The 27877-nt window shown below is 34.1% G+C and overlaps 2 long non-coding RNA genes across 11 annotated transcripts; both read right to left on the reverse strand.

Annotated features, from left to right (window-relative positions):
• Positions 1 to 2072: 2072 nt before the first annotated feature.
• Positions 2073 to 4348, reverse strand: LOC139902926 (uncharacterized). 6 transcript variants are annotated; one of them, XR_011777797.1, is made up of 7 exons: positions 4249 to 4348; positions 3797 to 3895; positions 3606 to 3705; positions 3319 to 3339; positions 3143 to 3239; positions 2958 to 3051; positions 2073 to 2547 (listed from the first exon to the last, which is right to left on the reverse strand). It is a non-coding gene; the product is annotated as an uncharacterized lncRNA (long non-coding RNA). The 6 variants fall into 6 exon arrangements; XR_011777799.1 differs by adding an exon at positions 2741 to 2795 and having other exon boundaries at positions 2073 to 2539; positions 3143 to 3339; XR_011777798.1 differs by adding an exon at positions 2741 to 2795 and having other exon boundaries at positions 3143 to 3339.
• A 137-nt stretch (positions 4349 to 4485) lies between these two features.
• On the reverse strand, positions 4486 to 9166 carry LOC139902927 (uncharacterized). Of its 5 annotated transcripts, none has more exons than XR_011777802.1 (5): positions 8915 to 9166; positions 8697 to 8820; positions 7680 to 7972; positions 5084 to 5222; positions 4486 to 4566 (listed from the first exon to the last, which is right to left on the reverse strand). It is a non-coding gene; the product is annotated as an uncharacterized lncRNA (long non-coding RNA). The 5 variants fall into 5 exon arrangements; XR_011777804.1 differs by having other exon boundaries at positions 5084 to 5252; XR_011777800.1 differs by lacking the exons at positions 7680 to 7972; positions 8697 to 8820; positions 8915 to 9166 and adding exons at positions 5625 to 5917; positions 6623 to 6746; positions 6841 to 7082.
• Positions 9167 to 27877: the final 18711 nt, after the last annotated feature.

The following is a 27877-nucleotide window of genomic DNA, read 5'->3' on the forward strand; positions in this document are numbered from 1 at the left end:
GCATTCGAGTCGTCGAGTTCATCAAGATTATTACTAAGTCAATTATAGTTGGATATATTATGAAATGGTATGCATGCCGTCAACTTTCGATGTAATGAAAGTTTGTCTTTTAAAAACGAATGCAATGTTTGTAAAATGTATTATATAGAGATCAAGTACCTCGCGATGTAACCAAATGTAATGTATTCGTCCAGATGGATTAGGACGGGTCCTTTCAAAGCTTAACTACGATTAACTGATAGTCCAACCGCAACTCATCCGTAGATTAGTAATTATTAATTTTTTCTTATTTTGAGTTTTGGTTATTTGCTAGATACATGTAGGTTTATAAACTTGTCTGTTTACTTAATTGTTAGTGTAAATTCTTCTTAATATGTTATCATCATTATATTATATTATATTATACCCTTATCTAAAAGTAAAAATATGACAAAATTGCGGCGATGGTCCTTTATGTTTGTATCAAATAGCACAGATAACCTTTATCTATTTTTTCGACTTAGATGACCTTCAACTATGAACTTTTGACACGGATGACCTAACCACTAACAACCGTTAGTTTTTAGACTTAATTACGATCACGTGCCAAGCACGTGAGGGCAGTTTCGCCCACACACGTTTTATTTGATACAAATGAACCATATGCGCAATTTGGATTCATTCACAGTATATCATGTATTCATGATCGGAAACGATAAAATTTGGTAAATTGATTCTATACTTATTATATTATATTTATAATTGTATTCAGCCTTGTAAAGATTAATCATTGTTATATCATCTTTACGAATAGCTCTGTTTCCACCATCTTTTTCTCTGTTTTTTGTTTATCGATGTATTAAAAATGTCTTAAAGAATTCAACAAATGAAGTGATCAAATTCAAGAGTTACAAACACACAGCTTATATTAGTATATATTTCTTTTTGAACAACAATTATTATAGAAAATGGTTATAATGTAAAATAGATATTGATTAAAGCTATAAAAGCCTTTGTTTGCTATCATCACAACCACCGGCAAAGACCGGCCACCATCTGAAACCAAGGGCAACCACCAACCACCACTAGTTTTACTTGTTTTCCGGTACTCATTTGTACAAATTTCTGAGAAAACGGCGGCGGTCAAATTGGTAATCACCACCATCGCCATCCGAGGTACTCAATTTTCCGGTTTCAGATCTAGTTTTTTCGATTGGTCCTCGTTTTTTTGGTTTAGGTTTCGGATCTCGTTTACCGGTGGTACATGACACCGCCACCGTCGTTCTTTTTGCCGCAGTTTAAAATGGAACTACCAGAATTGAATCGATACCAGTGTTCAAACGAAACTGGTTCGGAGTAGGGTTTCGAAACAGAGATCTGGTATTTTTGAATAAATCTGGTTCTCTGAGTAGGGTTTCAACTCCGATTGGCCCTTCTTGATACAACCCTTGAACGGACGAGTTCCATGAATCTTGTAACAAACCTTCTTGCCATTTTTCTTCTTTGTTAAAATATGTTAATAGATTAGATTTTCGGGTGTATAAGCTTATGAATTGCATATGTTAATACCTAGTTCGTGGTCTCAAAACTGCAGCTGAACATGTGTATTGAATTGAAATATGTATAAATGGGTTAAAATATGTTAATAAATGAGTTTTTCTTCTTTGTTAAAATAAATTAATGAAGAAATGGGTTTTTGATTTTGAATTAATAATGTATATATATATATATATATATATATATATATATATATATATATATATATATATATATATATATATATATATATATATATATATATATATGGGTGTTGGTGGTGAGATGTATAAGATGAAAAAGAAAAAAGAAAATGAAATATTGTGTGGACTAATTTGCCCTCACATGCCACACATACTACAACACTTAACGGCTGATTTTTTAACAGTGTTATTCACAGGGTCATCCATGTCAAAGTTTGAAAGAAGAAGGTCAACGACGTCAAAAAAATAGATAAAAGTTATCCATGCTATTTGATACAAACAAGATTGAAGGTACGCGCTACGCGGCTAAATATTATTGATAAAAATTAGACAAATATAAGGGTTGTCAAAAAATTAAACAGTTCAAAATTAACCTTCAGAGGTTATAGTCATTCATTAGAAGTGACATATACATCGAAAATTGTTTATCACAATTTACATCATCAATAACTTAAGTACATAAAAAATTTAAATTGCAATTGTATCTCTTCTGAAACATAATCAACATAAAGTCAAATTACAACACTCCAATGTCCATCGTCTTTTACTTATAAAAAACGCCAAATTAGATCATGATACAACACACGTCAGATTGATAGCTATTATGTTATTGTCTCCGAACTGAATGTCCTCATTCCTGCTTTTTCTTTGCTGTTGCGTCCCCAATTCTGGGAATGTAATAGCTTTACCAAAACATATCAAGCTTTCAAAATTGGTTATAGATGACCCTAGCCAAATGTTGTATACGTTGAGGCTCACGGCTGAAGATGACAACTGTTTAGCTGGTTCAAATCCAATGCCCTTGTTTACTCCACTCACAACTACACACCTAAAAGCACCTTAAATATCAAATTCGTTGCAATTGATAAATTTATTGCATAAAAATACAATTCAACAAATAAACTAAACTATATTTGTATATCCATAAAAGTCAATTAAAGTTTTTATACATCCATAAAAACAAAGGGATCGATAAGAATTGAAAATTAGGACTGCCCGAGTACAAAAATATAGAAGACAACCATTTTTCACTGTGACCACCGCAAACTTGAAACCAAATCCAGCTTCATACGTAGGCTTTAGAATGGCAGGTAACAATTAAAGGCAACATAATCATGCTTAACATAATAACAGTCTATTAATAATAACAATTAATAATAACAATGGATATAGAAAAAATTTATCTTGTAATTCGGATAAAGAGAATTAAAACAGAAGAGAACTAAACCCAAACATTACCTCAAAACAAAACAGAAGATCAAAGGCCTCGAGAATCGTAGTTACACCAGCAAATACACGAACTAACAGCAAAAGAACCAATAGATTGCAGCTTCTATGTATTAACAGATAACAAACAAATGAGTATTTGTTAACAGTGTAACGGTAAAAAAAACCTAAAAGTAAAGAAAACTTGAAAAGCTTACCATTCTAGCAAGTTTATTGACTTAAAAGCTGATTACCACTTTGTAGCAACAAAGTCAGGCCATCCCATGTGTAGGAATTTAATCACAACTGAGTGACCTACCAAAATGAAAGAACGTTGCATGACCCTGGTGCGTCGATATCCCGAGGAACAATAGATGTATTTACTACAGCTTACAATTTCTTCTTCAATTAGAATCTTTATGCCAATGAAAATTGTCACCAAAAAATAATCACATGTCACACAGCAAGTTTAAGATAGAAAGTAATAAAGGTTTGGTTCATAAGAACTGCAATGTCATATTCAACACATAATCGCAAGTAAGTAATCAGACTGTATGTAATATTACTATAATACCCTTCAATATCAACAGAAATAAGGCTATGTTTGCAACCATATCTAAATTATGAGAACATAACTGTTTACTTGATGTAAGAAAGCATGATTCGGTTAACGAATAGTACCTTTGGTGGTGAAAATGCAGGAAATGTTGCCTCGATGAAAAAACCAAAAAGAATACCAACTGTAATAGTTGCAATAAACCTTGTACAGTCGCTCGGTTTCCTGAAATTTACATCATTCCAAAAAAAAAAAACCATAACCATAGATAATTATAAAAAATACTAACACTTTAACCATCAAGGATCATACAGACCTTTTAGTTAAGTTCCCCTTTCTTTTACTTTCTTCAAAATTCATGCTAACAAAAACAGATTAAGCTGCAAGGCAGCACCATTGCATTCTTCAGTGAAACCTGAACTAATGAAAAACAAATTATCAAGAAAAACATTCTGCATCAACAACCGTTATGTTAAAACTGAAACAAAGAAAAATGCTTTTCTAAAAATAAATTTAATAGAAAGTCCCAGTCTCTTAAAAATGAAATGATTAGCCTACACTGTTCGTATGTATATAGTTTACTAAACAATTATCCTTCGGATAACCAGTAGATGTAAGTCTTAGACAACAAAACACCAATCAAAGAAACAACATATGATCGTTGCCTTGTTTGATCTTCAAAGTGTTCATGAGCAACATTATAAATGAAAGAAGATAATAACGGGTCGGGCTCTGTGTTGACAGATGACGGAATTGAAAACAACAAACCTCCTAACAGAGAATGTAAGTTTCCTTCCCGTAACTCTTTCTTTAATATAGAAAGAGTTGAGTTTGATCCACCTCATCGAAATCTCCTCTTACGTTGAACGTGATATATTTAGTCAAGAAATAGCAATAATCCAAAGAAAAAAGACATCATAACATCGATGAGAACCATAAAATGGACCAACAAAATAAAATGATTTAACAGCCAAAATAAAGAGAACCTAACTGAATTAAAAAGGATATCTTTATAAGACTTCCATGCTGCATGGTCATATGACTGACCAAACTTGTTCCAACCCGTTTTGCACATATTAGCCATACCTACACTTGCGCATAAAATATTTATAATCCTTGAAAATGTTACGTCTTGTTTCATCGTCAGATACTTGTTATTAGAAAGAAAATCCAAATACAGTAGCACAATATTTTACTAAACAAAGATAATCTAATGGCCAGTGCACATAAGATAGGTTTTTTTTTTTTTTTTTTTTTTTTTTTTTTTTTTTTAAATCAGCTAGCAAACCAAGAATTGTTGCACAATTAAGAACTTGATGTTCAAAATTGTGAATGTAAATGTAAGGGTTAATTTTTCAACATTAAAACTTGAGTACTTGACATAAAGATGTTACCTTTTCATAAATAACTGTTCATCCAATTCTATTATTGTAAGACATTGAACATCTAATACTATTATTATATTTAATTGAATTGAATGAAGAGTCCTATTCATTCCAATATCGAACTTTTCACGCTCCTATATTACCCTTTTCTAACATTTGCACAAATGAAATGAGACGTTTATTAAGTGATGTGATAAGGAAAAAGTCAAAAACAATACCTCATTCTTTGCTTGAACCGTATGCTCGTCATCGATATGACAACAAAGACCACAATGTCAAAATCCTCTGCACAAAATGGGCACAACTACTCACGTCTCGGCTCATCACCATCAGTCTCTTCGACAAAATGAAACGCGTCTGCTACGAACATGAATGTGAGATTCAAAACTACATCAAAAGCCATCAAAATGATCAAAAAATTCAGGTGGGCACTGGGCACATAAAGTCATAAACTTTCTACTACAAATTATCAAGAAACGTTGTGACTTAAAGAACAACATATTTATGTAAGTATACGAGTACATATACAGTTATACACTAATCATAATCTAACCCAATTAGCACAATTAAAAATCCAAACTTTTACACACCCAAGAAGTACAATAAAAAATATTCAATACCATTTCTTTAGTGAAATTACACTGGACAAATAAACCTATCACATTAGATGAATTAATACTAACGAATTGGATTATTACACAGTTTGAAACCCTAAATCAATTTTAGAATTAATTAATTAAATTGAAATGAACGGCATACCTGATCGAGATTGATAACGCCATGAAGAAGAATTGGTGGTAGAGAGACGAGTCCATGAATTAGGGTCCATCTGTGTATAATTGGAACAGGTCGTCGACCTCCATACTCGCGTTCAATGTTAATATAAACTGCAACGTTAAACAACTACTGTACTAAACGATCCTTTAAAGGAAATTCAATGAAATAAATAAAAAGGGGTTAAAGGATAGGTTATCTGTCTAAAATGACATGATCCTTTTAGTATCAAAGCTTAGAACATAACACCGTGCGATCATTGCGAACAAAATCATCACCTACAAAAAATCAAACAAACACTATCTTATGTTAAAAATAAATCAAACAAATAGATATAAGAAGAGGTGCACACTAAATTTCTTGTATTTCTTGTTTATGAATTTCTTGTATCTCTTCACACCCATTTTCCTGTCTAATTTCATCACAATTATTAAGTCAAAATCAAAGTAATTAACACGAATCATGACCCTAATTACACATATACTGTTAAAAACCTACATTAACTATTCCTGCTAGAATTACAAACAACTGTCAGCAAATCCAGAATGTAGAAGGAAAACTAAGTATAAAGACTGCTTGTCAGCATACAATTTTTTATTTTATTTTTAAAAGATAAACAAACTCATAACCCTAAAATTCATAAACAGTAAACTCAATAAATTCTTAACCTAAAATTAATATTGAAATATGTTTATTTGGATCTGAAGATATCACTTTATGTGTACACAAATATAATTTTATTTTTTATTTATAACAAAGTCATACAATTTATCTCACATCAACAACATATTTGGTCCCAAAATATATGTATATGTAAAAAACGATTTTAATCCAGAACTTAATTTCAAAATATTCAAATGAAAAGTGAGAGTAATAAACCTTATAAGATTGTGTGCAAAACAGTAATAAAGAATCAATCGATCCGGAATCTAATTTCAACGAATTGAAATGTTAAATCACAAAAAGAGAGTAATATACAGTACCTGATAAGATTGCTAAGATGATCCTTGAGAATGGTAGGCCATTAAGGACCCAACGCTGCGGTGCCTTCAACCACAAACACCACTTGTTTCTTCTCCAAATCAGCCCTATTTGATTGCTTTCCTTCTGCTCAAAATCCAAAACTAAACGATTAAATTTAATAATCGGTTTATCTAATCTAATTACCAGAATAAATAAAAATAAAAATAAAAAATCACACCTGAGCGATTTTCTTGATCGATGATATGCTTAGGGTAAGCCCTTAAAATCGGCTGTTTTGGAGAGGATACGCTTATGAAGAAATATTTTCTAGATGTAGTGAGAAAGAAGTGAGAGGTCAGATCATATTTTTAGGTTTATGTTGAGAATGAGAGAGCTTTTAGGGTTAGTGGGAGAGGAGACAGAGAAAAGGATCAGAGGAGATGGTGAAGATCAGAGGATATGGCTTTTTGTTTAGGGTGTTTTTGGCCAGTAGCTTATTAACCTTATCGAAAATTATGGGAGCTTAAGCTTATGATTTTAATGATTTTAATAAGTTTCAAGTCATAAATTTCGTTTGGTAGACAAAAAAGGTAGAGCTTATGATTGAAAAATAAGCTACTTGTAGTAGCTTATGAAAAAAAATAGAGCTTATGAACTGAAAAATAAGCTCCATCTAGTTTATCAAACATTTATAAAAAATAATAAGCTCCAGCTACCAGCTTTAAAAATAAGTTCCAGTCTCCAACTCCTGCTCATAAGCTTCAGCTCCAGCTATAAGCTCCAGCTCCAGCTACTTTCGTCCAAACACACCATTAACCTAGCACGCCAAGTTTTTTTATATTGTGTGGTGGAGAGTTGCCCAATCGTGAATAGTGAAAGAATGTGAGGGGAGATGACACGTAGACCAATAGGGTTGAAAGATTTAGTTCCCCTAATAGAAGATGGGTAATATAATGGACCAACGACGCAATTTTATCAAAAATATATAAATAGTATACTTTCGATTTTGTAACATTAATCACAAAAGTTTTCATTTTTTACAAAGTTAATACTAACGAATTGAAATGAACGGCATACCTGATCGAGATTGATAACGCCGTGAAGAAGAATTGGTGGTGGAGAGACGAGTCCATGAATTAGGGTCCATCTGTGTATAATTGGAACAGGTCGTCGACCTCCATACTCGCGTTCAATGTTAATATAAACTGCAACGTTAAACAACTACTGTACTAAACGATCCTTTAAAGGATATTCAATGAAATAAATAAAAAGGGGTTAAAGGATAGGTTATCTGTCTAAAATGACATGATCCTTTTAGTATCAAAGCTTAGAACATAACACCGTGCGATCATTGCGAACAAAATCATCACCTACAAAAAATCAAACAAACACTATCTTATGTTAAAAATAAATCAAACAAATAGATATAAGAAGAGGTGCACACTAAATTTCTTGTATTTCTTGTTTATGAATTTCTTGTATCTCTTCACACCCATTTTCCTGTCTAATTTCATCACAATTATTAAGTCAAAATCAAAGTAATTAACACGAATCATGACCCTAATTACACATATACTGTTAAAAACCTACATTAACTAGTCCTGCTAGAATTACAAACAACTGTCAGCAAATCCAGAATGTAGAAGGAAAACTAAGTATAAAGACTGCTTGTCAGCATACAATTTTTTATTTTATTTTTAAAAGATAAACAAACTCATAACCCTAAAATTCATAAACAGTAAACTCAATAAATTCTTAACCTAAAATTAATATTGAAATATGTTTATTTGGATCTGTAGATATCGAAGATATCACTTTATGTGTACACAAATATAATTTTATTTCATTTTATTTTTTATTTATAACAAAGTCATACAATTTATCTCACATCAACAACATATTTGGTCCCAAAATATATGTATATGTAAAAAACGATTTTAATCCAGAACTTAATTTCAAAATATTCAAATGAAAAGTGAGAGTAATAAACCTTATAAGATTGTGTGCAAAACAGTAATAAAGAATCAATCGATCCGGAATCTAATTTCAACGAATTGAAATGTTAAATCACAAAAAGAGAGTAATATACAGTACCTGATAAGATTGCTAAGATGATCCTTGAGAATGGTAGGCCATTAAGGACCCAACGCTGCGGTGCCTTCAACCACAAACACCACTTGTTTCTTCTCCAAATCAGCCCTATTTGATTGCTTTCCTTCTGCTCAAAATCCAAAACTAAACGATTAAATTTAATAATCGGTTTATCTAATCTAATTACCAGAATAAATAAAAATAAAAATAAAAAATCACACCTGAGCGATTTTCTTGATCGATGATATGCTTAGGGTAAGCCCTTAAAATCGGCTGTTTTGGAGAGGATACGCTTATGAAGAAATATTTTCTAGATGTAGTGAGAAAGAAGTGAGAGGTCAGATCATATTTTTAGGTTTATGTTGAGAATGAGAGAGCTTTTAGGGTTAGTGGGAGAGGAGACAGAGAAAAGGATCAGAGGAGATGGTGAAGATCAGAGGATATGGCTTTTTGTTTAGGGTGTTTTTGGCGAGTAGGTTATTGAACTTTACGTAACTGAAGATTATGATAGCTTCAGCTTATGATTTTAATGATTTTAATAATTTTCAAGTCATAAACTTCGTTTGTTAGACAAAAAAAGTAGAGCTTATGAAAATCATAAGCTCTGAAAAAATAAGCTACTTGTAATAGCTTATGAAAAAAAATAGAGCTTATGAACTGAAAAATAAGCTTCAGCTAGTTTATCAAACATTTATAAAAAATAATAAGCTCCAGCTACCAGCTTTAAAAATAAGTTCCAGGTCCAGCTCCTGCTCATAAGCTCCAGCTCCAGCTATAAGCTCCAGCTCCAGCTACTTTCGTTCAAACACACCCTTAACCTAGCACGCCACGTTTTTTTATGTTATGTGGTGGAGAGTTGCCCAATCGTGAATAGTGGAAGAATGTGAGGGGAGATGACACGTGGATCAATAGGGTTGAAAGATTTAGTTCCCCTAATAAAAGATGGGTAATATAATGGACCAACGACGCAATTTTGTCAAAAATATATAAATAGTATACTTTCGATTTTGTAACATTAATCACAAAAGTTTTCATTTTTTACAAAGTTAGCAAATAACTTATCATTTTTACAAAACAATCACAAACTTTTTATTTTTTATTTTTTTTAAATCAACCTCACAACTTTTCATTTTTTACAAATTAACCACAAAAATAATAAATAGTATACTTTTCACTTTTTTCAGCTTTTTAACCCAAAAATTTTCACTTTTTATAAATCAACCACAAAATTTTTTATTTATTATAAATTAGCACAAAACTTTTTACCAATTTCACTTTATATTCTTTTTTCTCAATCGAATTTAACTAACGTTCTCCCATCACAACGCGAGGTCATCAAATCTAGTTAAAACTAAGATTAAAAATGTCGATTATTATTATTAAATTATCAATCAATCGTCTGATTACTTATCGAAAGTCGCTTTCTTAAGTCACTTTACTTTTTTATTTTTATTTATAAAAGTGAATAAGTAACTTTAAAAAATAGTTACCGAATGCATTGACTTTCTTAGATCGAGTAGACAAAAAGGAACTCTCTTCAAAGTGGATTTTGAAAAAGCTTTCGATTGTATTAATTGAAATTTTTTGTTGGAGGTCATAAAATGTATGGGTTTTGGTGTTAGATGGCGGAAATGGATCCGTTCTTGTCTTACTACTGCTTCAATTTATGTTCTTGTAAACAGGTCGCTGACTAATCAAGAATACTTTCAAGTTTGCTAGCTCACTTCCAATCTTGTAAGGTGATCATCCAACCTCAAGAAATCTTTGTTTCTTACAGTAGGTTATCATTCTAATACAAGGTAATAATCATAATCAAACTTTGGTTCAATTTCTATAACTATAACAATCTTATTTCAAGTGATGATCTTACTTGAACTTGTTTTCGTGTCATGATTCTGCTTCAAGAACTTCGAGCCATCCAAAGATCCGTTGAAGCTAGATCCATTTTTCTCTTTTCCAGTAGGTTTATCCAAGGAACTTAAGGTAGTAATGATGTTCATAACATCATTCGATTCATACATAAAAAGCTATCATATTCGAAGTGGTAAACTAGTAATCACTAGAACATAGTTTAGTTATTTCTAAACTTGTTCGCAAATAAAGTTAATCCTTCTAACTACACTTTTAAAATCAACTATACACATGATCTATATCTATATGATATGCTAACTTAATGATTTAAAACCCGAAAACACGATAAACACCATAAAACCGGATTTACACCGTCGTAGTTACAACCGGAGGCTGTTTTGGTTTGGATAATTAAAAACTATGAAAAACTTTGATTTAAAAGCTATACTTCTGGGAAAATTATTTTTCTTATGAACATGAAACCATATCCAAAAATCATGATTAAACTCAAAGTGAAAGTATGTTTTTCAAAACAGTCATCAAGATGTCGTTCTTTCGACGGAAATGACTACCTCTTTCAAAAATGACTTGTAACTTGTATTTCCGACTATAAACCTGTAACACCCTAGTTATTATCATACAGAAGTGTATATAGTGTACATAAAGCGAGGGGAACTGTGTGTAATTAAACTGTGATCAGAATCTGTTCAGAACATAGTGCGCGCCGCGCACCCTTAAAGGAGCGCGTTGCGCACCACTACTGTAGCCGGGTTCTTTTTCTTTTAATCAGATATTTTGGAAGGGTATTGAGGTAATTTCACTTGGGAACGAGTTAAGGTCACAGATCAGTGGTTTGGGTGAGTCATAACTCCACTTTCAACAACCATTTTCATCCTACTTTAATTCTAGTAAGAGAAACCCAAAATTTAGAGAGAGAAAGCTCAAGTAAAGGAAGAAGGAGCTAGTTTCGGGTCTTAGCTCGGGTTATAAAGTTGTTCATCTCCTCGCTAGCTACAATTTAGTTGTGTTGGTAAGTTCTAATTTTGATTTCCTTGATTTAATTTGTTTAAAGGTTAGAACTTGGGTTAGTGATGAACACAAAACCCATTAATGGTGATTTTGGGGGTTTTGGGTAAGATTGAGTCATTAGGACTCAAGGATGACTAACCTAGGATTTCAAGGTAATAATTGGTGTTATTGAGTCTATAATGGTTAGTTATTCACTAGCTTACTTGTGTTGTTAATAAAATTGGTTCTAGGGTTCATGGTGGACTTGAAATGGGTCAAATGGGTAGGTTGACCTAGTGGGTTAAATTATGTATGAAAACACCCTATTTATGTGTTGATGGAAGTCTTAGAACCTTAATCGCTAGCTTTTAGTGATTAGTTGGGAGTATTGACCTCTAATGAGTGTTTATAGTGCAAATGGGTCATAAATACACTAGTGGGTCTAGTTGGTGGAAAGTCCAACTTATTATGTGAATTAATTGAGAATTAATTGTGTTAGGTGACTCGCTTTGAAGTTACAAGTGTTATTGGAAATCTCGCCAAGTCGACAAGGTGAGTGGAATGATTATACATGTGTGTATATAATGTATCTATTTGTAGGGCGGGGAAGAGGCCGGGGTATATGTTGTTTATACCACCAAGAGTTAGTGATATATTTCGTTGTACACTAACGATGGATATTTCGTTGTCCAAATTGCCCAAGAGTTAGTGATATATTTCGTTGTACACTAACGATTGCTTGAACGGATATTTCGTTGTCCGTGTCACCTCGGGGTTAGTGATATATTTCGTTGTACACTAACGGTTGTTATGAATGAAATGTCCCGTTCTTATTGATTAAAAACGTTCCATATTAATTGATTTCGTTGCGAGGTTTTGACCTCTATATGAGACGTTTTTCAAAGACTGCATTCATTTTTAAAACAAATCATAACCTTTATTTCATAAATAAAGGTTTAAAAAGCTTTACGTAGATTATCAAATAATGATAATCTAAAATATCCTGTTTACACACGACCATTACATAATGGTTTACAATACAAATATGTTACATCGAAATCAGTTTCTTGAATGCAGTTTTTACACAATATCATACAAACATGGACTCCAAATCTTGTCCTTATTTTAGTATGCAACAGCGGAAGCTCTTAGTATTCACATGAAAATAAACATGCTTTAAACGTCAACAAAAATGTTGGTGAGTTATAGGTTTAACCTATATATATCAAATCGTAACAATAGACCACAAGATTTCATATTTCAATACACATCTCATACATAGAGATAAAAATCATTCATATGGTGAACACCTGGTAACCGACATTAACAAGATGCATATATATAAGAATATCCCCATCATTCCGGGACACCCTTCGGATATGATATAAATTTCGAAGTACTAAAGCATCCGGTACTTTGGATGGGGTTTGTTAGGCCCAATAGATCTATCTTTAGGATTCGCGTCAATTAGGATGTCTGTTCCCTAATTCTTAGATTACCAGACTTAATAAAAAAGGGCATATTCGATTTCGATAATTCAACCATAGAATGTAGTTTCACGTACTTGTGTCTATTTTGTAAATCATTTATAAAACCTGCATGTATTCTCATCCCAAAAATATTAGATTTTAAAAGTGGGACTATAACTCACCTTCACAGATTTTTACTTCGTCGGGAAGTAAGACTTGGCCACTGGTTGATTCACGAACCTATAACAATATATATATATATATATATATATATATATATATATATATATATATATATATATATATATATATATATATATATATATATATATATATATATATATATATATCAAAGTATGTTTAAAATATATTTACAACACTTTTAATATATTTTGATGTTTTAAGTTTATTAAGTCAGCTGTCCTCGTTAGTAACCTACAACTAGTTGTCCACAGTTAGATGTACAGAAATAAATCGATAATATTATCTTGAATCAATTCACGACCCAGTGTATACGTATCTCAGTATTGATCACAACTCAAACTATATAGATTTTGGAATCAACCTCAACCCTGTATAGCTAACTCCAACATTCACATATAGAGTGTCTATGGTTGTTCCGAAATATATATAGATGTGTCGACATGATAGGTCGAAACATTGTATACGTGTCTATGGTATCTCAATATTACATAATATACAATACAAGTTGATTAAGTTATGGTTGGAATAGATTTGTTACCAATTTTCACGTAGCTAAAATGAGAAAAATTATCCAATCTTGTTTTACCCATAACTTCTTCATTTTAAATCCGTTTTGAGTGAATCAGATTGCTATGGTTTCCTATTGAACTCTATTTTATGAATCTAAACAGAAAAAGTATAGGTTTATAGTCGGAAAAATAAGTTACAAGTCGTTTTTGTAAAGGTAGTCATTTCAGTCGAAAGAACGACGTCTAGATGACCATTTTAGAAAACATACTTCCACTTTGAGTTTAACCATAATTTTTGAATATAGTTTCATGTTCATAATAAAAATCATTTTCTCATAATAACAACTTTTAAATCAAAGTTTATCATAGTTTTTAATTAACTAACCCAAAACAGCCCGCTGTGTTACTACGACGGCGTATATCCGGTTTTACGGTGTTTTTCGTGTTTCCAGGTTTTAAATCATTAAGTTAGCATATCATATAGATATAGAACATGTGTGTAGTTAATTTTAAAAGTCAAGTTAGAAGGATTAACTTTTGTTTGCGAACAAGTTTAGAATTAACTAAACTATGTTCTAGTGATTACGAGTTTAAACCTTCGAATAAGATAGTTTTATATATATGAATCGAATGATGTTATGAACATCATTACTACCTCAAGTTTAGTAGGTAAACCTACTGGAAGTGACAAGAAATGATCTAGCTTCAAAGGATCTTGGATGGCTTGAAAGTTCTTGAAGTAGGATCATGACACAAAAACAAGTTCAAGTAAGATTTTTACTCGAATTAAGATAGTTTATAGTTATAGAAATTGAATCAAAGTTTGAATATGAATATTACCTTGAATAAGAAAGATAACCTACTTTATATAACAAAGGTTTCTTGATCTTAGATGATTACTTGGAATGGATTAGAAAGCTTGGAAGTAAATTAGTAAACTTGAAGGGATTTTTGAAGTGTTCTTGAAGTGTTCTTCCTATGATGATTATAGCTTGATTCTTGAAGTGATTTTTGATGAAGATGATGATTAAATACTGGAAAAATACGTTCATAATAGTGTGTGTGTGTTGAGAGAGAATTAGAAAGAGAATTGGAAGTGAAATGGAGTGAATGATGAGTGGTAATAGGTGAGTGGTGAGTGGGGTTAAAAGGAGTTCTAGTTAGTTGACTAGCTCATGGTAGAAGTTAAAATTGATTAGTCATACATGACATAATCAAGAGTGGAATCCCATGCTAGTTCCTATTGGTATATACTCATAGTAAGTACGTTTTGAAGCTGTGTATAATACGGGTAAGAATACGACTAGAATTCTTGATGAAAGAAAAGAATGGAAAAGTAACTGTAACCATTTTCGTTAAGTATGAGTGTTTTGATATATGTCTTGAAGTCTTCCAAAAGTATTTTAATACATCTAAATACACTACATGTATATACATTTTAACTGAGTCGTTAAGTCATCGTTAGTCGTTACATGTAAGTGTTGTTTTGAAACCTTTAAGTTAACGATCTCAATTAATGTTGTTAACCCATTGTTTATTATATCTAATGAGATGTTAAATTATTATATTATCATGATATTATGATATATTAATATATCTTAATATGATATATATACATTTAAATGTCGTTACAACGATAATCGTTACATATATGTCTCGTTTCGAAATCCTTAAGTTAGTAGTCTTGTTTATATGTATATAACTCATTGTTAATATACTTATGGAGATACTTACTTATCATAATCTCATGTTAACCATATGTATACCCATATATATATCGTCATGTCGTTTTTACAAGTTTTAACGTCCGTGAATCGCCGGTCAACTTGGGTGGTCAATTGTCTATATGAAACATATTTCAATTAATCAAGTCTTAACAAGTTTGATTGCTTAACATGTTGGAAACATTTAATCATGTAAATATCAATCTCAATTAATATATATAAACATGGAAAAGTTCGGGTCACTACAGTACCTACCCGTTAAATAAATTTCGTCCCGAAATTTTAAGCTGTTGAAGGTGTTGACGAATCTTCTGGAAATAGATGCGGGTATTTCTTCTTCATCTGATCTTCACGCTCCCAGGTGAACTCGGGTCCTCTACGAGCATTCCATCGAACCTTAACAATTGGTATCTTGTTTTGCTTAAGTCTTTTAACCTCACGATCCATTATTTCGACTGGTTCTTCGATGAATTGGAGTTTTTCGTTGATTTGGATTTCATCTAACGGAATAGTGAGATCTTCTTTAGCAAAACATTTCTTCAAATTCGAGACGTGGAAAGTTTTATGTACAGCCGCGAGTTGTTGAGGTAACTCAAGTCGGTAAGCTACTGGTCCGACACGATCAATAATCTTGAATGGTCCAATATACCTTGGATTTAATTTCCCTCGTTTACCAAATCGAACAACGCCTTTCCAAGGTGCAACTTTAAGCATGACCATCTCTCCAATTTCAAATTCTATATCTTTTCTTTTAATGTCAGCGTAGCTCTTTTGTCGACTTTGGGCGGTTTTCAACCGTTGTTGAATTTGGATGATCTTCTCGGTAGTTTCTTGTATAATCTCCGGACCCGTAATTTGTCTATCCCCCACTTCACTCCAACAAATCGGAGACCTGCACTTTCTACCATAAAGTGCTTCAAACGGCGCCATCTCAATGCTTGAATGGTAGCTGTTGTTGTAGGAAAATTCTGCTAATGGTAGATGTCGATCCCAACTGTTTCCGAAATCAATAACACATGCTCGTAGCATGTCTTCAAGCGTTTGTATCGTCCTTTCGCTCTGCCCATCAGTTTGTGGATGATAGGCAGTACTCATGTCTAGACGAGTTCCTAATGCTTGCTGTAATGTCTGCCAGAATCTTGAAATAAATCTGCCATCCCTATCAGAGATAATAGAGATTGGTACTCCATGTCTGGAGACGACTTCCTTCAAATACAGTCGTGCTAACTTCTCCATCTTGTCATCTTCTCTTATTGGCAGGAAATGTGCTGATTTGGTGAGACGGTCAACTATTACTCAAATAGTATCAAAACCACTTGCAGTCCTTGGCAATTTAGTGATGAAATCCATGGTAATGTTTTCCCATTTCCATTCCGGGATTTCGGGTTGTTGAAGTAGACCTGATGGTTTCTGATGCTCAGCTTTGACCTTAGAACACGTCAAACATTCTCCTACGTATTTAGCAACATCGGCTTTCATACCTGGCCACCAAAAATATTTCCTGAGATCCTTGTACATCTTCCCCGTTCCAGGATGTATTGAGTATCTGGTTTTATGAGCTTCTCTAAGTACCATTTCTCTCATATCTCCAAATTTTGGTACCCAAATCCTTTCAGCCCTATACCGGGTTCCGTCTTCCCGAATATTAAGATGTTTCTCCGATCCTTTGGGTATTTCATCCTTTAAATTTCCCTCTTTTAAAACTCCTTGTTGCACCTCCTTTATTTGAGTAGTAAGGTTATTATGAATCATTATATTCATAGATTTTACTCGAATGAGTTCTCTGTCCTTCCTGCTCAAGGCATCGGCTACCACATTTGCCTTCCCCGGGTGGTAACGAATCTCAAAGTCGTAATCATTCAATAATTCAATCCACCTACGCTGCCTCATATTCAGTTGTTTCTGATTAAATATGTGTTGAAGACTTTTGTGGTCGGTATATATAATACTTTTGACCCCATGTAAGTAGTGCCTCCAAGTCTTTAATGCAAAAACAACCGCGCCTAATTTCAAATCATGCGTCGTATAATTTTGTTCGTGAATCTTCAATTGTCTAGACGCATAAGCAATCACCTTCGTTCGTTGCATTAATACACAACCGAGACCTTGCTTTGATGCGTCACAATAAATCACAAAATTATCATTCCCTTCAGGCAATGACAATATAGGTGTCGTAGTTAGCTTTTTCTTCAATAACTGAAACGCTTTCTCTTGTTCATCATTCCATTCAAATTTCTTCCCTTTATGCGTTAATGCAGTCAAGGGTTTTGCTATTCTGGAAAAGTCTTGGATGAACCTTCTGTAGTAACCAGCTAGTCCTAAAAACTGGCGTATGTGTTTCGGAGTTTTCGGGGTTTCCAACTTTTCAACAGTTTCTATCTTTGCCGGATCCACCTTAATACCTTCTTTGTTCACTATGTGACCGAGGAATTGAACTTCTTCCAACCAAAATGCACACTTTGAAAACTTAGCGTACAATTCTTCCTTCCTCAATACTTCTAACACCTTTCTCAAATGTTCACCGTGTTCTTGGTCATTCTTTGAGTAAATAAGTATGTCATCAATGAAAACAATGACAAACTTGTCAAGGTATGGTCCACACACTCGGTTCATAAGGTCCATGAACACAGCTGGTGCATTAGTTAAACCAAACAGCCTGACCATAAACTCGTAATGACCGTAACGTGTTCTGAAAGCAGTCTTTAGAATATCATCTTCTTTCACCCGCATTTGATGATACCCGGAACGTAAGTCAATCTTTGAATAAACAGACGAGCCTTGTAGTTGATCAAATAAGTCGTCGATTCTCGGTAGTGGGTAGCGGTTCTTGATGGTAAGTTTGTTCAACTCTCGGTAGTCGATACACAACCTGAATGTACCATCTTTCTTCTTGACAAACAAAACAGGAGCTCCCCACGGTGATGTGCTTGGTCGAATGAAACCACGCTCTAAAAGTTCTTGTAATTGGCTTTGCAGTTCTTTCATCTTGCTGGGTGCGAGTCTGTAAGGAGCATGAGCTATTGGTGCAGCTCCTGGTACAAGATCTATTTGAAATTCAACGGATCGCTGTGGGGGTAATCCCGGTAATTCTTTCGGAAATACATCGGGAAATTCTTTTGCAATGGGAACATCATTGATGCTCTTTTCTTCAGTTTGTACTTTCTCGACGTGTGCTAGAACAGCATAGCAACCTTTTCTTATTAGTTTTTGTGCCTTCAAATTACTAATAATATGTAGCTTCGTGTTGCCCTTTTCTCCGTACACCATTAAGGGTTTTCCTTTTTCTCGTATAATGCGAATTGCATTTTTGTAACAAACGATCTCCGCTTTCACTTCTTTCAACCAGTCCATACCGATTATCACATCAAAACTCCCTAACTCTACTGGTATCAAATCAATCTTAAATGTTTCGCTAACCAGTTTAATTTCTCGATTCCGACATATATTATCTGCTGAAATTAATTTACCATTTGCTAATTCGAGTAAAAATTTACTATCCAAAGGCGTCAATGGACAACTTAATTTAGCACAAAAATCTCTACTCATATAGCTTCTATCCGCACCCGAATCAAATAAAACGTAAGCAGATTTATTGTCAATAAGAAACGTACCTGTAACAAGCTCCGGGTCTTCCTGTGCCTCTGCCGCATTAATATTGAAAACTCTTCCGCGGCCTTGTCCATTCGTGTTCTCCTGGTTCGGGCAATTTCTAATAATGTGGCCCGGTTTTCCACATTTATAACAAACTACATTGGCATAACTTGCTCCGACACTACTTGCTCCGCCATTACTCGTTCCGACACCATTTGTTCCTTTCGTTCTATTAACCCCTGGTCCGTAGACCTCACACTTTGTCGCGCTATGACCATTTCTTTTACACCTGTTGCAAAATTTGGTGCAGAACCCCGAGTGATACTTTTCACACCTGGCATAGCTGCTTCTGATTGTTGTTGTTGTTGTTGCGGTTATTATTGTTGTTGGGATGATTGTTGTAGTTGCTGTTGTTGTTGTTGTTGTTGTTGTTGTTGTTGTTGTTGGGCCGTTTGTTGTAGTTGCGCTTGATGTTGCGATTGTTGGGATAATTGTTGTGATTATTGTTGTAATTGCTGTTGTTGTTGTATTGGTGATTCTTATCACCGTTTTCCTTCCACTTTCTTTTGACTTGCTTCACATTGGCCTCTTCAGCAGTCTGTTCTTTAATTCTTTCTTCAATCTGGTTCACTAGTTTGTGAGCCATTCTACATGCCTGTTGTATGGAGGCGGGCTCGTGTGAACTTATATCTTCTTGGATTCTTTCCGGTAATCCTTTCACAAACGCGTCGATCTTCTCTTCCTCATCTTCGAATGCTCCCGGACACAATAGGCACAATTCTGTGAATCGTCTTTCGTACGTGGTAATATCAAATCCTTGGGTTCGTAACCCTCTAAGTTCTGTCTTGAGCTTATTGACCTCGGTTCTGGGACGGTACTTCTCGTTCATCAAGTGCTTGAATGCTGACCACGGTAGTGCGTACGCATCATCTTGTCCCACTTGCTCTAGATAGGTATTCCACCATGTTAACGCAGAACCTGTGAAGGTATGCGTAGCGTACTTCACTTTGTCCTCTTCAGTACACTTACTTATGGCAAACACCGATTCGACCTTCTCGGTCCACCGTTTCAATCCGATCGGTCCTTCGGTTCCATCAAATTCCAAAGGTTTGCAGGCAGTGAATTCTTTGTAGGTGCATCCTACACGATTTCCTGTACTGCCAGATCCAAGGTTATTGTTGGTATGTAGCGCAGCCTGTACTGCGGCTATGTTTGAAGCTAGAAAAGTACGGAATTCCTCTTTATTCATATTCACGGTGTGTCGAGTAGTCGGTGCCATTTCCTTCAAAATAGTCAAATGGAACAAGTTAATCATACAGAATATTAAAAGTAGTTAATAGTATTTCGTAGCATAATATGAACTCATTTATAAAAGCTTTTTCTTCATATTAGCGTTTTATAAGTTTAAATTCGGGTAGTACCTACCCGTTAAGTTCATACTTAGTAGCTAATATACAATTCAACTACTACAATTCTATATGAAAAACTGATTGTAATAATATTTCGCGTTCAAACTTTTATACAATATTATACAAACTTACAATATCGCTTATTTTACATAAAGCATGAAATATAGCACACAATAACTTTGATACAAGATAGTTATGAATATAATTCTAGCTAGTACACAAGTCGTTCAGCAAAGGCAATAAAGACACGTAATTCATACGTCCAGAAACAAGTCATGCATTCTGGTTTTACTAGGACTACTTCCCATCCTTGGTCTTGTGGAACATAACCGTTATGGCCGTTGATAAGACAGCGTGTTGTAACGTCGTCAAAGGGACGAGGGTTACGTAATGACCAACAGTCTCGTAATAACCTAAAAACCTCATTTCTTACCCCAATTACCGACTCCGTCACTTGTGGGAACGTTTTGTTTAATAGTTGTAGCCCGATGTTCTTGTTCTCACTTTGGTGAGAAGCGAACATTACTAACCCGTAAGCATAACATGCTTCTTTATGTTGCATGTTAGCCGCTTTTTCTAAATCACGAAGTCCTATATTCGGATATACTGAGTCAAAATAATTTCTTAACCCGTTGCGTAAAATAGCATTTGGGTTCCCCGCAATATATGCGTCAAAGTAAACACATCGTAACTTATGGATTTCCCAATGTGATATCCCCCATCTTTCGAACGAAAGCCTTTTATAAACCAAGGCATTCTTGGAACGTTCTTCGAATGTCTTACAAACTGATCTCGCCTTAAATAGTTGTGCCGAGGAATTCTGACCGACTCTAGACAAGATTTCATCAATCATGTCTCCGGGTAGGTCTCTTAAAATATTGGGTTGTCTATCCATTTTGTGTTTTTATACTGTAAAATAGACAAGAGTTAGATTCATAAAAAAATACTTATTAATACAAGCAATTTTTACATATATCATAAAGCATAAGCACACTATATTACATATATTACACCACACGAATACAACTATCTTATTCCGACTCGCTCGTTTCTTCTTGTTCGGTTTTGGTTCGTTTTGCCAAGTTTCTAGGGATATATGATGTTCCCCTAATACGAGCCGTCGTTGTCCACATTGGTTTAGAAAAACCTGGTGGTTTAGAGGTACCCGGGTCATTGTTACAACTTAAGGACTTCGGGGGTTGACGATACATATAAAGTTCATCGGGGTTGGAATTAGATTTCTCTATTTTTATGCCCTTTCCCTTATTATTTTCTTTTGCCTTTTTAAATTCAGTTGGGGTAATTTCTATAACATCATCGGAATTCTCGTCGGAATCCGATTCATCGGAGAATTGGTAATCCTCCCAATATTTTGCTTCCTTGGCGGAAACACCATTGACCATAATTAACCTTGGTCGGTTGGTTGAGGATTCTCTTTTACTTAACCATTTTATTATTTCCCCCACCAGTTCTATTTCTTCTTCCGGTTCCGATTCTTCTTCCGGTTCCGATTCTTCTTCCGGTTCCGACTCTTCTTCCGGTTCCTCTTCGGGAACTTGTGAATCAGTCCACGAATCATTCCAATTTACATTTGACTCTTCATTATTATTAGGTGAGTCAATGGGACTTGTTCTAGAGGTAGACATCTATCACATAATATCAAACACGTTAAGAGATTAATATATCACATAATATTCATATGTTAAAAATATATAGTTTCCAACAAAAATGTTAAGCAATCATTTTTAAAGAAAACACGGTCGAAGTCCAGACTCACTAATGCATCCTAACAAACTCGATAAGACACACTAATGCAAATTTTCTGGTTCTCTAAGACCAACGCTCGGATACCAACTGAAAGGTCCCGTTCTTATTGATTAAAAACGTTCCATATTAATTGATTTCGTTGCGAGGTTTTGACCTCTATATGAGACGTTTTTCAAAGACTGCATTCATTTTTAAAACAAACCATAACCTTTATTTCATAAATAAAGGTTTAAAAAGCTTTACGTAGATTATCAAATAATGATAATCTAAAATATCCTGTTTACACACAACCATTACATAATGGTTTACAATACAAATATGTTACATCGAAATCAGTTTCTTGAATGAAGTTTTTACACAATATCATACAAACATGGACTCCAAATCTTGTCCTTATTTTAGTATGCAACAGTGGAAGCTCTTAGTATTCACCTAAGAATAAACATGCTTTAAACGTCAACAAAAATGTTGGTGAGTTATAGGTTTAACCTATATATATCAAATCGTAACAATAGACCACAAGATTTCATATTTCAATACACATCCCATACATAGAGATAAAAATCATTCATATTGTGAACACCTGGTAACCGACATTAACAAGATGCATATATATAAGAATATCCCCATCATTCCGGGACACCCTTCGGATATGATATAAATTTTGAAGTACTAAAGCATCCGGTACTTTGGATGGGGTTTGTTAGGCCCAATAGATCTATCTTTAGGATTCGCGTCAATTAGGATGTTTGTTCCCTGATTCTTAGATTACCAGACTTAATAAAAAGGGGAATAATCGATTTCGATAATTCAACCATAGAATGTAGTTTCACGTACTTGTGTCTATTTTGTAAATCATTTATAAAACCTGTATGTATTCTCATCCCAAAAATATTAGATTTTAAAAGTGGGACTATAACTCACCTTCACAGATTTTTACTTCGTCGGGAAGTAAGACTTGGCCACTGGTTGATTCACGAACCTATAACAATATATATATATATATATATATATATATATATATATATATATATATATATATATATATATATATATATATATATATATATATATATATATATCAAAGTATGTTTAAAATATATTTACAACACTTTTAATATATTTTGATGTTTTAAGTTTATTAAGTCATCTGTCCTCGTTAGTAACCTACAACTAGTTGTCCACAGTTAGATGTACAGAAATAAATCGATAATATTATCTTGAATCAATCCACAACCCAGTGTATACGTATCTCAGTATTGATCACAACTCAAACTATATATATTTTGGAATCAACCTCAACCCTGTATAGCTAACTCCAACATTCACATATAGAGTGTCTATGGTTGTTCCGAAATATATATAGATGTGTCGACATGATAGGTCGAAACATTGTATACGTGTCTATGGTATCTCAATATTACATAATATACAATACAAGTTGATTAAGCTATGGTTGGAATAGATTTGTTACCAATTTTCACGTAGCTAAAATGAGAAAAATTATCCAATCTTGTTTTACCCATAACTTCTTCATTTTAAATCCGTTTTGAGTGAATCAAATTGCTATGGTTTCATATTGAACTCTATTTTATGAATCTAAACAGAAAAATTATAGGTTTATAGTCGGAAAAATAAGTTACAAGTCGTTTTTGTAAAGGTAGTCATTTCAGTCGAAAGAACGACGTCTAGATGACCATTTTAGAAAACATACTTCCACTTTGAGTTTAACCATAATTTTTGGATATAGTTTCATGTTCATAATAAAAATCATTTTCTCATAATAAAAACTTTTAAATCAAAGTTTATCATAGTTTTTAATTAACTAACCCAAAACAGCCCGCGGTGTTACTACGACGGCGTAAATCCGGTTTTACGGTGTTTTTCGCGTTTCCAGGTTTTAAATCATTAAGTTAGCATATCATATAGATATAGAACATGTGTGTAGTTAATTTTAAAAGTCAAGTTAGAAGGATTAACTTTTGTTTGCGAACAAGTTTAGAATTAACTAAACTATGTTCTAGTGATTACGAGTTTAAACCTTCGAATAAGATAGTTTTATATATATGAATCGAATGATGTTATGAACATCATTACTACCTCAAGTTTAGTAGGTAAACCTACTGGAAGTGACAAGAAATGATCTAGCTTCAAAGGATCTTGGATGGCTTGAAAGTTCTTGAAGTAGGATCATGACACAAAAACAAGTTCAAGTAAGATTTTTACTCGAATTAAGATAGTTTATAGTTATAGAAATTGAATCAAAGTTTGAATATGAATATTACCTTGAATAAGAAAGATAACCTACTGTATATAACAAAGGTTTCTTGATCTTAGATGATTACTTGGAATGGATTAGAAAGCTTGGAAGTAAATTAGTAAACTTGAAGGGATTTTTGAAGTGTTCTTGAAGTGTTCTTCCTATGATGATTATAGCTTGATTCTTGAAGTGATTTTTGATGAAGATGATGATTAACTACTGGAAAAATACGTTCATAATAGTGTGTGTGTGTTGAGAGAGAATTAGAAAGAGAATTGGAAGTGAAATGGAGTAAATGATGAGTGGTAATTGGTGAGTGGTGAGTGGGGTTAAAAGGAGTTCTAGTTAGTTGACTAGCTCATGGTAGAAGTTAAAATTGATTAGTAATACATGACATAATCAATAGTGGAATCCCATGCTAGTTCCTATTGGTATATACTCATAGTAAGTACGTTTTGAAGCTGTGTATAATACGGGTAAGAATACGACTAGAATTCTTGATGAAAGAAAAGAATGGAAAAGTAACTGTAACCATTTTCGTTAAGTATGAGTGTTTTGATATATGTCTTGAAGTCTTCCAAAAGTATTTTAATACATCTAAATACACTACATGTATATACATTTTAACTGAGTCGTTAAGTCATCGTTAGTCGTTACATGTAAGTGTTGTTTTGAAACCTTTAAGTTAACGATCTCAATTAATGTTGTTAACCCATTGTTTATTATATCTAATGAGATGTTAAATTATTATATTATCATGATATTATGATATATTAATATATCTTAATATGATATATATACATTTAAATGTCGTTACAACGATAATCGTTACATATATGTCTCGTTTCGAAATCCTTAAGTTAGTAGTCTTGTTTATATGTATATAACTCATTGTTAATACACTTATGGAGATACTTACTTATCATAATCTCATGTTAACCATATGTATATCCATATATATATCGTCATGTCATTTTTACAAGTTTTAACGTTCGTGAATCGCCGGTCAACTTGGGTGGTCAATTGTCTATATGAAACATATTTCAATTAATCAAGTCTTAACAAGTTTGATTGCTTAACATGTTGGAAACATTTAATCATGTAAATATCAATCTCAATTAATATATATAAACATGGAAAAGTTCGGGTCACTACAATGAACACCGATGGAAAATTCGAAGTACCATTCCCTTGTGTGTTGGTTAACCTTAATTATGTGTTGTATTGTAGTATATTATATCATTCGGGTTATATATATGCTATTGTGGTGCTAGCTTGTGATCTTGAAGGGTTTAGAGTTATACTTGCGATGGTATGCTATGTAAATTGCTAGCGTGTATGAGGTAATTGTGTAAGTGCTTGCAAGTAGGTGTATTATATATGTATATGTATAATTATTGCATTCACTAAGCGTTAGCTTACCCTCTCGTTGTTTACCTTTTTAGGATCCGGCTTGGTTAAAGGAAAAGGTATTCGCTTGGACTAGTGGCGCCTCGGGGGTTTTAGCTTTTTGGAAGTTCGACCAAGATTTGGGTAGTTTAACCCCAAACACCATGCTCTAGTGATGTTTGGCAATTAAACTTTTTGTGGTCGAAACTCATATTTCGTACTTAATGGCATTTTGGGCATATGTGGGCCCCGCAATGTAAAACTCGTTTTATCATTGATTCGTGCTTGTTTTACTTATACTAATATGATGTGAAAAGCATTTCGCCTAAAAATGATGGGAAGTGTTAGATCTTTTTACGAAAACGGAACATTTTGGACAGCGGGCTGCCAGGCCCTGTGCGCGCCGCGCACAAGTAGGGGTGCGCGCCGCGCACCCAGCCTAGGCAGGCCTGCTTCGAATATTTTTTTTTTATTTCGCAGTTTTGGTTGGTTAACGGGTTGGGTCGTTACAAGTGGTATCAGAGCATGGTCTAAGGGATTTAGGTAACTTGAGATAGACGCCTAGACTTAGACTTTTGTGTTGTGGAATTATATGCGGGACTTGTAGGACTACGGGTCAGTGCGGGGTTTGGCTAGTTCTTTGATGCATAAGTGGACAACTATGCTATGTTATGATGTTACTAATCGTGTGATATCGTTTTGAACATCGAGCAAGATGATTGTGATACATTTGAGCACGGCACAACATGTGAGCGTAATAGTGAGTCGCGACCACTATTACGGTTGCAAGTCAAGTCAAGCAAGGATGCGCGACAAGTATCGAGCTAGATGTGGTGTGTGCGCGGTCATATGCATAGGTATATATGTGTATTAAATTGTTGGTGATGTCTAATCCGTTTTTAATCTTTAGAATGAAGACGAGAAAAGGAACGAATACGAATGGCAATGGTGGTCCCTCTCATGTAGAGGAAGATGAGATGACTACCAAGATCGAGACCGCTTTAGAAAACTATGTTTCGGTTTTCTCACGAAGGGTTAAACAAATATTCGAAGAGTCGGTTTCGGAACAAATTGTTGATATGATTCAAGAACGGATGACTAATGCCGTTAAAGAAGAAGTTGAAAAGAGGTTTCCTAGACCTCAAAATGTGGGCGAGTTGGAGTTTAGCTATAAGAACTTCTTGGCGACTAAGCCTCCTCTTTTTCACGGGGATCCCGACCCCATGAAAAGTGCGGCTTGGATCTCCGATGTTGAAGGTTGTTTTTGCACGACCGAGTGCCCACCCGAGAAGAAGACTAAACTTGCTACTAGTTTTTTGAGGGGTCATGCTAAATATTGGCTCGATGGTAAAATTGATATGGTGGGTGATGCGGCTTTTGTAGGGTTATCTTGGGCGGATTTCAAGAAAGAGTTTTTCCTTGAATATCGTACGCAAGCGGATCTTTCCAAATTGCGCAACGAGTTAAGGAACATGCGTCAAGGGTCTTTGGACCTAAACACTCTCAAAACCAACTTTCTCGCAAAGGCGCGTTTTTGCCCCGAGTATGTGGGGAATGATCAATTGTTAATGGAAGACTTTCATGCGACCCTTAGAGACGATTTGAAGGGTAAAATTAGTATTGGTCAAGTTGAGACTTTTGCTAAGCTTTTGGCGGTGGCGAAGGGGTTTGAAGCGCAAGCTCCGAGTCCGGTTAGTTATGCGCCAAGTAAAAGAAAGTTTAAAGCTTCTAGTTTTTTGAACAAGAAGAGTAAAGGAGTATCCGAAAGTGTTGGTAGTGTGAAGAAGGGTGCTCCTAGTGTTCACGTGACTACATGTTACAATTGTGGGCAAAAAGGTCACTACTCTCGTGATTGCCCAAAACCGCGTACTAATGTGATCACATGTTTTAATTGTCAACAAGAAGGGCACCGAAAGTCGGAGTGTCCCGAACTCCGAAATGATCAAGTTAAAAGAATGGAGAAGGCGGCGGGGTCGGCTAGGGGATGTAATTATTTGATGACC

The sequence above is a fragment of the Rutidosis leptorrhynchoides genome, chromosome 3 (genome assembly GCF_046630445.1).
Source record: "Rutidosis leptorrhynchoides isolate AG116_Rl617_1_P2 chromosome 3, CSIRO_AGI_Rlap_v1, whole genome shotgun sequence".
Taxonomy (NCBI): Eukaryota; Viridiplantae; Streptophyta; class Magnoliopsida; order Asterales; family Asteraceae; genus Rutidosis; species Rutidosis leptorrhynchoides.